The sequence below is a fragment of the Alexandromys fortis genome, unplaced genomic scaffold (assembly GCF_014885135.2).
Source record: "Alexandromys fortis isolate MF-2015 unplaced genomic scaffold, M_Fortis_MF-2015_v1.1 scaffold_35, whole genome shotgun sequence".
Classification (NCBI taxonomy): Eukaryota; Metazoa; Chordata; class Mammalia; order Rodentia; family Cricetidae; genus Alexandromys; species Alexandromys fortis.
In genome coordinates this window covers 7931134-7943261 of record NW_026067913.1, presented here as the reverse complement: position 1 = coordinate 7943261, position 12128 = coordinate 7931134, and the positions used below count along the sequence as shown (strand labels likewise).

At 45.1% G+C, this 12128-nt stretch overlaps 1 protein-coding gene across 4 annotated transcripts in view; it reads left to right on the top strand.

Moving 5' to 3' along the window:
- The window catches only part of Npas3 (neuronal PAS domain protein 3), a 795952-nt gene that overhangs the window by 500926 nt on the left and 282898 nt on the right, over window positions 1-12128 (top strand). The gene's annotated exons all lie outside the window — the stretch shown is intronic.

Sequence of the window (12128 nt, the reverse complement as noted above, 5' to 3'; positions counted from 1 at the left end):
ACAATTGATATAAGATACAAATTCTACTTCAAAACTGGCCATTTGGGATATGTCAGAAATAACCAGAAACACTTAAGTAGAGCTGTAGCAAGGTGTCAGGGGTTTGAGGCTGGGGGTTCAGACAGGCAGTCTACACTGAAGAGGCACATTTTAGACAGGATCCTAGGGCTACGAGGATGGCTCAGTGGATAAAGAATTTGTCCTGTAAGGACTATGGTGTAGATCCCTAGAATCCACGCAAAAGCCAACCAGGTGCTCCAGCCCCAGTGATACCAGCACCCTGAGTGGCATCAGACACTCAGAGGCAGGGGCAGGGGATCTGCAGGGCGAGACTAGTCAACAGCCAGCGAGTTCCTGCTCAGTCAGAAACCCTGCTCCAATAAGTACAGCGGCGGAGCAATTGAGGAAGACAAATGGTGTCAACAAGGAGCCTCTGCACACATGCGTTCACATGTACATGTGTATCCCCACACGTGTACCTGCACACATGTCAGTTTGTGTACACACACACAGGGCTGCAAACATGCAAGTTTTCATTTCATTTTAGCTGAGAGGATCTTTAACCTTCTGGAAAATGTTTGGGAAAGAGTACAGCTGAGCTTGCTGGCCTGGGCCTTCAAGCCGTGGAGAGAGAGAGATCTAGGCAGGAGCCTGTGGGGGAGAGCAGCTGTATCAGGAAGGAAACCAGCACAAGATGATGATCAGACTTCTCATCAGCGCGTTGAGGGTTCCCCGCCCAGTCCTCCCCACAGCTTGCTTCATTATTCAAATGCACTTATCAGCCACCTCGGATGATGAGATCTTGCACTGGAAGAGGAGTTCTCCCTGATGCTCTCTTGGAGGTGTCGCCATGGCAATGGCAAGGTGGTGTTATGGAACTGGTGAATCTTTTGCTCCATATATTGAGAGCCCTCAGTCTTGCGATGAATGCACGTGGGTCCTCCCCACCCCCACGTACCTTCTTAGCTCTCATCCACCACCCACCTCCATGCAGATGCTGAGTCTCTAGTAAAGCGATTCTCAACCCGTGGGTCGCAACCCCTTTTAGGTCCGCATATCAAACACCCTGTATATCAGATGTTTGCATTATGATTTGTAACTAGCAAAATTATAGTTATGAAGTGGCAATGCAATAATTTTATGGTTGGAGGTCACCACAACATGAGGCACTGTGTAAAAGGGATCCAGCATTAGAAAGGTTGGGAATCACTGTGTGAATACATCACATGCCAAGAAGCCGTGTGAGGACCCTTAGGTTAATCCGAAGCGGCCTGTTAGCTCCCAGGAAGTTCACCCTCCAGATTTGGCTTTCATGACCTGACATAGAATGAGCTCGTAATATTAGGAAAAGGAGATGTCTTTCCTTAGACTGCTTTAAGAATATCTTCCATTTGTATATTTCAAAATAAGTAACAAACTGTGGATGTCCTTATGTATGACACAGAAATGATGTGTTTGAGGTGACGTAATATTGCAAATCTCCTCACTTGACCACGATACAATATAGGCATGTATTGAAACAGCATTCCATGCTCCAAAACGATGGCCCAAGTATTATATATACATCAGTTAAAAACAAAAATAGAAATAAACGTTGAAACAAGAAGGAAGTTATGATAGTACGCATTGTAATACTAGATGTGGGGTTCGTACCCAACAGAAGTGCTGCTTTATAGATGGGAATGAATATTCCCTTTTGTGCCTGTAAATCAGGTGTCTCCCAGGACGGAAGGCTGACCGGAAAGCTTCCCTGCCATCCTTCTGGCACAGGGCATGAGTGCCCAGCACTGGCGGAACTGGAGAACTGGGTCTTCAGTTTACATTCTCACCCAGCCACACTCTGTTGTGTGGAAGGAGTGTGTTCCATGTTGAGGCGCTGTGTGACAGTGTGAGACACCAGTGTGTACAGGAAGCATGAGCCCAGGCGGCAATTTTGCTGTCCTCCCCAAAGTCGCTCACACGACAAAGCAGGCGAGCTAAAATCGGCACCGTGCTGCCGGCTTGCTGTAGCAGTAAACCTTTAACCTGCTCTGAAAGCGACAGTAAAACTGCTAAATTTATCTTTGAACACTCATAATATCCAGGGCCAACGAGGGTTTTGTTTGGCTTCGTTTGTAGCTGATACAATGAGAAAAGTAGGCTAGAGTTAAATTTTATTTATTTCATTTTTAATAAACCTGCATGTAAATTGACAGGCTGGGCATACAAGTTCTGTGACTTCTAGTCTTTTGGATTGGTTCTTTGCAGCCTTTTGTTTCCGTGACATCCAACTTCAGAGCAGCACACGGCCAACGGTAACTGCCGTACCGAAGAGAGGCATATGTTTGCCTCAGAAGGGATTCTGGTAAAATCTTCTGATTGGGATTGCATCCATTGAATCAGAGGCTGGGTTGATACAGAAAATGTTACATATGTTTTACAAAACACAGTATGAAAGTTATTCATAAAAGCTAACCATTCCCACAGTGGAGACAGGATACATATTAGCAAATGCCAGGCGTGTGTGTGTGTGTGTGTGTGTGTGTGTGTGTATGTGTGTGTATGTGTGTGTATGTGTGTGTGTGTGTGTAAATACATTATGATATATCTCTTCCTCTATTTTGAAATAAATGCAAACATATTTTAATACTTAAGATAGTTATTAAAACAGCTTTATTTAATAAAACCTTTTTTCTTTTTCTTTTTTTTTTTTTGGCTTTTTCTCTTTTTTGGTTTTCTTTTCTGTCCTATTCTTTGGCAGTTGCAGGTGCTTCTGTTTCGAGTGCAGGATGAGTAACCCCCAGAATGTGTCATGAGTTGGCTGGCCGCAGAATAGGGGGTGATGATTAGATTGTCGCATTTCCTGCCGAGCGCTACATGCTTGTTTTGTATTACTGTTTTATGAGCCAGAGACTCACACCGAACATGTAGGTCCAATTCAATCCCTCAGCCCTGTTGATCTGCTTTTTATTGATTTTTCATCTACTCAGATCTAGAATTCTTGGGAGGCTTCGGGAATGTGGCGGCCAGAGGTTGCGGTGGAAGGGCTGTTAATTAGAGAGGCATTGTTTCCTTGAACTACTGCGAGTCTTTTCGTTGCTGTTTGGCATTGCTTTGCTGTGTTCTTGCAGTCAGATCTTTCTCATCCAGGGGAAAAAACCATGTCTCTGCAGGACACAATTGAGTGCTGAGGGGCTATAGGTTTCATGTCTGAGCATCACTGAAGACAGTGCCTTAGCCTGTATGTGTTTGTTTCACGGGCAGGTAAATGATCCTATATTAAGTGGGGAGACATGGTACCGATCAATTTCAGACCCATCAGTTACCTATCAATTTCTCATAGCTTTTTCCTTATGTGCTACTTAATAATCACCGTGCAATAGTTGGAGAGAAAATGCACTTCTATGCCATTGCAATTATCATCGAAAACTCCACTGTTTTTTTTTTTTTTTTTCACACTGTTGCCTCTTTTGGCTTTTCTTCGGAATCCATTGAACAGGCCATAGTAGCCTTGTCTGAGGGGTGTGCCTCCCGATGGTGGTGATTTCTTGATGTCATGTGCTAATCTAGAGCCCTGAGCTCCTTCTGAGTGCTTAGACGGTGCGTGTTTCCACAGACTCTGGGGCAGGGTGGCGATGTACCGGCAGCTCCCGCACGCCGACCTCTTTGGTTGCCATGTCAGTTTTAAGTGAGAAACGGAAGGGCATGTGCATGCCGTTGGGGCCTTTGAAGGCAAGAAGAGGCACAGAGGCAGTTAGGTGTCACCTGTGCGTCTCATTACCGGCTTGGCACCAGAGCGAGCGAGCGAGCCCTTGTGTGCCTGCTTTCCTCCCTGTTTGCCTTCTGTGCCTGTGGGGAATGACTTCTTAAGCATGAGCACTGCTGGTGGGCCTGGCAGCTTTGACGCATGCTTATTAACAGAGACCAGTTAAGCTGACCCAAAGCGCGAGCCTGTAGAGTCCATGGGCTTCCCCGCGGCTGTGGTGGCAGCGGTAGCCTCGGCCATTCTATTTCTCTCTTATAACTTCAATGCAGATTCCTCAACCCTAATGTGATTTCAAGTGTAAGATACTGATCAGTAGTAAATTTAGGGGGAAATTGTGGTAGGAAGAAGAGTAGGAGCAGGAGGAGAAAGAGGAAGAATCTTCTAACTCTCAAAAGACGGCAACAGATAACTACAATGTGTCTATACCTGTCCCTTTGCTACATGTACAGTAAGAGATGAACACCAAAACCTGTTTGTTGTCTTGGTGCTTTATAAAGGATAAATAACAAACTCCACATTGTACTGGGGACTTTAAGGGCCCCAGGTTCAGGTATAGTCTCTCAAATGTCTAAATAGGCCTTCGAGGTTCTTCACAGGCCCGGACCTTGCTAGACCTCCAGATGGTGCTGTCTTGAGAAACGTGCTATCCTGAGAACACCATTGCCTTCTGCCCATGCCATAGGGTAGACACTAGCCACAGCCTACTACCAAGCGCTACCACAGTGGACAGCCCAAAGTAGGAACTGGGTTTAAAAGGATCTTTATCCAAATTAGCGATAGCTAAATGCATTTAGTGGCTTACTACCTGATAGATCCGGTGTCGTAATGGCAAAACTTCTAACCTTCGGGTAAATATCCTAAATTCTTCACTGCAAAGGACAGCCATGACAAGAATATCTTTAGTAGTCAAGACAGCAATATGTCACCCTTTCTTAGATACTTTATTCTTAAGCTCCTAAGCATGGCTTCTGGGAGTGGATGGCTAAGCATATTAATTTGTGAGACAAAAGCATGGCCGTATTGTATTTCCATATAGCATTTGCCGAAGTGCAGATGACCAAGGCTGTGGGTGCAGCTGGGCATGATCTCTGCTGAGGTATGCACATATCCAAACATGGATATAGAATGAACATCTAAATATTCAGATGTATTGAAACTATGTAAGCTATTTGCTCTTTTTTTTTTTTTTTGGCAAAACTATTGGAATTGGGTCAGCTATGCCAAGATTTGAGTTTTTCTTGGGTTTCTGTCAAGAAAGTCCTGTAATCAAAGTACTCTGCAAACACCGAGGGTGTTCGCAGGCAGGCTGATAATCACACCCACTTAGGGATCTATGCTGCCTTCAATACAGACGTGTAACCCCATTAACGTTAATAGGACTTACACTCACATATTGACGGAGAGGAAACCCTTAATTAGCAGGGAGACTGTTAACACGCCCCACTGTGATAATTCCTCTGAAAGATTTCAATGTCTCGGCAATGATAGGTGCATCTTTAAAGTTTTTGTTTGAACAGTGAAGTTGTCACACATCCAAGCATGCGGTTTCTATCCCTGTAATTTTCCATACACTATGCGTTTTACCCATGGAGTCTGGGCCTGAATCCACTAAGAGAAGCGTTTTCTTTTCGCTTCCTTGAGGGCCCTGAATAATTTCACTCATGAAAAGAAGGAAAGCGTTCATTCTCTGTCCTGCGGAGGACGGGCGTCATCCGCCCAGATCTCTCGATTGCAGGGTGGCACTCATATTTAAAAGAGTAGCCTTTCGCCCCTTTACAGTGTGACGTGCGAAGGGAGGCCTCCTTGGGCAGGGTTTGGCGCCTCTTGGCAACGGAAGGGACGTGGATTGAAGCAAGGCGCTTCCTGTCCACGGCGATGTGTTATTGATGAGCTGCCATTTGCCCTATGGCCCTCCCAGAGGATTGCTTACCTCTATTACTCACACACATCGATTGGTTAATTTGATAATTCTATCACCAATCAGCTAGTGTCTGACCTTTCACCATGGCAATGATGGCAGGCTCTTCATTTTTACATTGCGGGCCAGTTGGATTGACCTTTTTGAGGAGAATGTCAAGGCATCCCTTGATCTTAACCTGTCACCGTATTTGTTAGAACCACACTGTCCCCTAACCTTGATTTATGGTGTTCCGGTGCTGGGACTGTGTGTTTAGCTTGTTTGCACAACTCCTTCGGAGCTATGGCGGGCACGCCGGCAGCCTGACTGTGAGAGTTAGGTTCTCACAGCAGGAGCCCTGTGCTCAGAGTCCTCAGCTGCTCTGTTTTCTGTTCCTCGGCATCATTTTGGTAGCAAATTGAAATGCTAGGCCAGCATCTCTGGTATTTGGGGGATTTGATTCCTTTCATTCCCTCATGGATGGATGAAACTGGTGAGACCTCTTTTAAACCCCCCCAGCAAAACCAGGGCAAGTTTTATGGTGAAATGTTGTTTGCTTGCCTGGTTTTTCTTTTTTCTTTCTTTTCTTTCTTTCTTTATTTCTTTTCTTCTTTCTTTCTTTTTTTCACCTTCCTAATTTATACTCTTGCCAGAAGGAAGAAATTGTCTTGTCTGGCACTGCTCCTTGGGGAGCGATACAAGGGCGTCGCTTTGCGCCTCTGAAACCATAGATTTGCTTTTCAGCTCCACTATGGGAAAAATGAAAGGGAACATTCTCCCGGTCCTTCTGAACGTGTTTGTGCACCCCACATGGACACGTGCACATGGTTGATCCAGGCCCTCTGTGTCACCTCTGCTGGAGTGAGAGTCAAGCAGAGGGGCTGTACATAATTAAGACTCTGTGGTGACCTCGCTAAAAACGGAGGGAGGAACTAAAAACCAGGCAAGCCAATTTTGCTAAAATTTAGTAAAATCAAAACTGTGCTCCCAGGATGAGAAGTTGCATGCCAAATTTCAGCCTGAAGCGAATTTAAACGGCTGAGCTCTAAACCTTTCATAAAGGGTGTTTTGTCACTCAGTAAAGATAAAAAGGCTCCTTTTTTGAAAAGGAAATTATCTAGGCACATAGTCTTTAGCGGGGATTGTTGCCGTTTATTTAAAGAAAACACAATTTTAAATGACTGGGTTTTGGAGGACTGAAAGCAGCAACTGTGTCTGAGCAGTAATTATGTTTCATAATTTTGTTTAGCAAGTATTACATATTATATGAATAGCATCATCGTGAAAATGATTAGCATTCATACTATGCAAAATTCTGCATATTAAGAGCTGAACAGTAGTGTCCCACATACAATACATTGTAATGGCTCCAAATTACATTGTGTCCAAGGAGCACCCTGTTCCTCTGTCTCCCCTGCAGCATGGTGCAGGCTGAGAGCAGGCCTTTGCTTCCAGAGCACCAAGTCCTTCCAAAGGGCCTTAAAGAAACACCTCTCCTTGAACCAACGGTTCCCTCTGTGTTTTGGTTTCTGTGTGTGCTGCAAGCTTGGCAAAGTACCTGCCGGCCTAGATACACCCGCTGGCCCTGTCTACGGATGGTGTTTTGGGAAGGCACTAGAGGAAGACCACACCTTCCACAAGGACACCATGGGAATGGGAGGGTTGGCTGACTGAGGTTTCTGGTTTGAGTCTTGTGTTTGGAGTGTCTGGTGGCTTGTGTCTGTCCTTGGAACGCACCATGTGAACCCACACCAGTGTTATTTCAGCTGGGGAGTCCTTTGGAGGTTGGGAAAGGGGGCAGATTGCTGCTCTCAGGGACCCACTCTGAAGGAGAGGCCTTTGAGGGTGTAAGACAGGTGTCATTAATAGTGTAAGAAAGCTCTGAATGAGGTGAAAATACGTCTTAGAAACCTAACTTGTCTGGTCAGGTACAGCAATGCACATCTGTAATTCAGGACCCAAGTCTGCAAATTTAAGGCCAGCCTGTCCTATATAGAAGGCCTGTCTCCAAATAGACATGTGTGAATTCACACACACACACACACACACACACACACACACACACACACACACACACACATGAATATATGCATGCAGAGAAATGGGGAGGAGTCCTTGAAATATCAAAAAGAGAACCATGGCCAAAGTTTGGTTCTCCCTCACAGTGGGCCTCAGAAACAGGACCCATTTAATTTGATGGTTTAGTGAAATTTCACGAAAATAAAAAACAAAGTTTAAATGCTCTAAGACCCCACTTCTTTCTCCCCTTCAAAAGCTAGAGGGGGCATTTCAAGATTTAGTCATCTCCTAAGAAAAGGAAGAAATGGAGAAGGACCCGGGCGTAGCCCCTCTTTCCCTTCAGTGCCTATGAACACAGCTTTGTTATTGCACAACAGTTAGCTGAAGAAAAGGAAATGCTCGCTGAGGGCCAGAAACCACAGATCACCCACAGCTCTGGAAAATCCCTCAGAACCGTGAGCCCAGGTGCCAGCCAAGTTCTGTCACCACGTGTTTAAATTGGGCACGCCTCTGGAGCCGCTGAAACCCTGCATTTACCCATGGGACAGGGTCTGACCCAGGTTAGTGGAGAACTCTCCACGGGTTAATGGCACAGGTTCCTCCAGATATTAATACCAGTGTCCACAGGCCCTCAACTCGCTGATGCTACTGCTGTGTGGGTGATTTCGTCCCCCTTTTTCCTGGCTTCTCACTATTCCCAACTGTTTGCTTTGGGCAGCCTTCTCAGTGAGGCGTCAAAAGAAGAATACCCATCCTGCTTCTTTTCCCTTCTGCCCAGTACAGTCTGTGCTGTGCTGCCTCTGTCTTGTGGGTCTGGAGAGGAGAAAATGAAGGAAATCTCTTCACTGGTTTCTTAAGAAGCCGGAGCTCCAGGGTGGCAGCGCCATACCCAGACAAGAGCAGGGGAGCTTTACCGCAGCATCTGACAATTCGGTACCCAGCAATCAGCGAGCCGTGCATAACCAATCAAACCCATAGAATCAGGGATGGGATTTTTTTTTTTCTTTAAGAAATCCAATACCACATAAGAGAAGTTATTTTTAAAATCTAGGAATTGGGGAGAGAAACAAAGGCTGTGCAAGCACTGGCATTTTCTGTGTGAAGTTTGCATATCTGGATGTAAAGCTACAGGCATTTCCAGCTGGATGGCTTTCAAAGTAGGCTTGTCTGCTGAGAAAAATATATAGGGACCTGGCACCCTTGGCTTGGTTTCCCACATCTAACCAATGCCGAGAGTTGCCACGAACCGGCTGTGTGTACGTCGGCCACATTTTGTAAATAACAGGCATGCGACCCAACACGGCCACTGAAAGATGCATTTTCTGAGACTGAGTTGTTGTTTTTTTCTGTCAAGAAAAGAGTTGCCAGGGGAAATACAGCCTCATTCATGGAAGCACGAAACCCACTTCCTTAAAGGGTGGCTCTTGTTGGCCTGGCTACGTGTGTGTGTTTGTTTCCGCCATAGTTACTGCCTAGAAATCTCTGAGGCAAATCCATGGGAGGCAGAGTAAACACAAGTAAAGTTTGCTGTTTCTAGTAGGATGTAGCCTCTGAGCGTGTCTCAGTTATAATTTAAACTGGCTCTAAGTGTAAACCATAAAGAGGATGCCTGCTCTCCACCGGAAGACCTAAAGAGCCACATGAGGGCCCTTGGCCTGCAGAAGTCAGTGAGAATGGTTTGGATTAAAAAACAGGACTAGCAAGGGTTTCTTTGGTAATCAGGGACAGTTTTTAAAATGAGCATTTTTCAGGGCTGGGGATTGAACTCCATGGGTAGGGCATTGCACGAGCAAAGCCCTGGGTTCAATCCCCAGCACTAAATAGAACCAGCTGTGATATTGCCTGTGAACCTAGCATCAGGAGGTGGAGTCAGGGGAGCAGAAGCAAAAGGTCTTCCTCAACTACAGAGTCGGTTCAAGGCCAGCCTGGGCTATATGACATCCTGTCTTTAAAAGTTAGTTGATTTAAACAAACATTTCCAAAGACAGAAATTTTCAGATGCAGGTTTAATCCTTGAAATGTACATCTGCTGCATGTTGATAATCTTAATTTACATCAAGAGAAATGACTTTTGTCGTTCTGATACACTTAGCTCTTGGAAGCTATATCAATATGTACTTTTATATCTCCTTATAGATAAATTCTTTCAGAAATAAAATGACCTTGAGGGTGTTTGCTGAATGATCTCACATACCCGTCCTCTGTCAGGACAGGAGGGTTTTCTCTGTGTAGCAAGGCGACAAGTAATTCTGCGGGGTCTAAAGACTACAACTAACAGAAGCAGCAGCAATACCCACTCTGGATAGTGGTCATCTGAGGTCCCCAGCTTAGTAGCATGTTTTTTGCATAATGTCTATATAGCTGGATTTTCATAATGAGCAACGGTAGTATTTGAAGGTGATTTTTGAATATAAATCTGGTACTATCCTTAAATTTTAGTGCTTTGTTAAAAGGTATTTTCCTGTACTAATAAATCCCACCTGGTACTGGCCACTCCTATCAACACAAGAACAATAGGATCACAGGTTGCATCCTTCTGCTTAAAGCCTTACTTTCCAGGCATCAGGCACGGGATCCTTCGGGTCCTTGCTTTGGTTTTGGTCTCCCTTCTGGTATGCATATTTCTTAGGCCTGGGAAAACAGCCCCCAAGTGGTGACTTCAGGTTCAGGGCTGGGTGTTAATGGTTCCCAGCAGTTTCTGAACTTCTCCTCAGGTAGGGGCTGCTGCAGCTCTGCCATAAGAAGCATGCTCTCTCCAGAGCCTACTTCAGGGGCCAGGTGTTGATATCTAACTCTGTGCTCTCCCGAGCTGGGACTCAGTCTCAGGACTCTGTTCTTCAGGGAAAGGAGGTGACTGTGGAGAGCTCTCTGTGGAGCACATTTATGTGTTTAAGTAAGAAGTGAGTCACTGTCGGGAAAGGACCGAGTGAGTAAGGCCTCTAATGAGCTGATGTATCGTTATTTCGTCTAATTCGCACAACTGCTCCCCATCCAAACATTAATTTCAAACCATGAGGGTAATATAAGAAAATAGAAGATTATTTATAGGTTCCCAAATCCACAGTAGCATTAGAAACAATCCTTGTACCAACTGACATCACATATAGACTAGACTAAAAGGCTGTTGAGGAGCTGATGTCTCAGGATAGCGGGAACATTGGGCCATACCCCAAAACATTTTTATTTTTGGACTGGGTTTCCTCTCTTTGTGTCTCTTTCTGTAAATGTGCTTTCTCTCTTCCTCCATATCATTAGCATGATTTCTTTCTTTTCCCCTTTCTTCTTTATCTTCTCTCAGTGTGAAAGGATCTCTGCTTCCTACATGCTGTCTGCCATTAAATAGTAGGTGTAAGGCATGTTGGTGCAAACTTGAATCTTTATACGCAGCAGGCCGAGGCAGGTGAATCACAAGTTTGAAGCCAGCATGGGTTACCTAGCGAGACCTTTTCTCAGATCAATCAATCAACCAATCAGTCCGGTTTGGGGAGCACTGCAGCTTGACCTCACAGCTGTATTCACAAGAGAAAACTACTCTTCATTGAACTGCTTCCCCAAACCCCCAGCCATCAATTCAACCGCTGCTCCCCGAAGCTAGCCCTCGGTGCCGGGCTTCTGCTCTAATCTGACCTCCCTCTGCACTTTGTTTACTTTTAAAGAAGTCTTAGTTTCAACTTTGTATTTTTTTTAAGTTGGCTTTAATTTTTGAACATACATATTATACAAATATACATGACGGTTGGATACCATGCAGTGTTTACATACATGTTAGCATGGTATTCTCCATAAATCATGTGTAAAATGTCTACCTTCTCAATCTCCTGTCGTTTTTCTTGGTGAAACATTTAATATCCCTTCCTGTGCCTCTTGAAATACATAGTGGATTATACTTATCTCCAGCCACTCTGCTCTGCGGTCCTGCACCAGAACTTTACAGGTCTAAGTGGGTCTCGCGAAGGTCAACCTTGCCCCGCCCATCCCTACTTGCTTCTATCTCAAGACCCTGGTACGTCCTAATGGAAGGTCTGTAAGATCTACTTCCTCCTAGTCCACCCAGGAATGAGACTGTGCCCTATGGAGACTGTGCTGTCTGGTGTTCTCTGTCCCTGAAATAAGATGATTGAAAAGCTGAGTGTTGTCTGGTTTTCCAGATAACCACTCCCAGACTTGCTGCTCCAACCGTCCCCCGTTATTTCCCTTCCTCAACATGGTCATCTTCAACTGCCCACACGGCTATGCAATTCTCAAACAGCTTTCCTCAAATCTGCACGACATCACATGCTGTAACCTCCTCGTCCTGGTTCTTTTCTGTCTTTTTTTCCTGTCCTGGTATCGTGGTGTGAGCTCTCCCAGCAGAAACAGCTTCCACTTCTCATGAGTCTTATGAGTGGGAACCATGTTTGGGTCTTGATTGAATAAAGACAATCTCATCCAGGCATTATGGAAATTTTCCGAGGCGTGGCGTGTCCA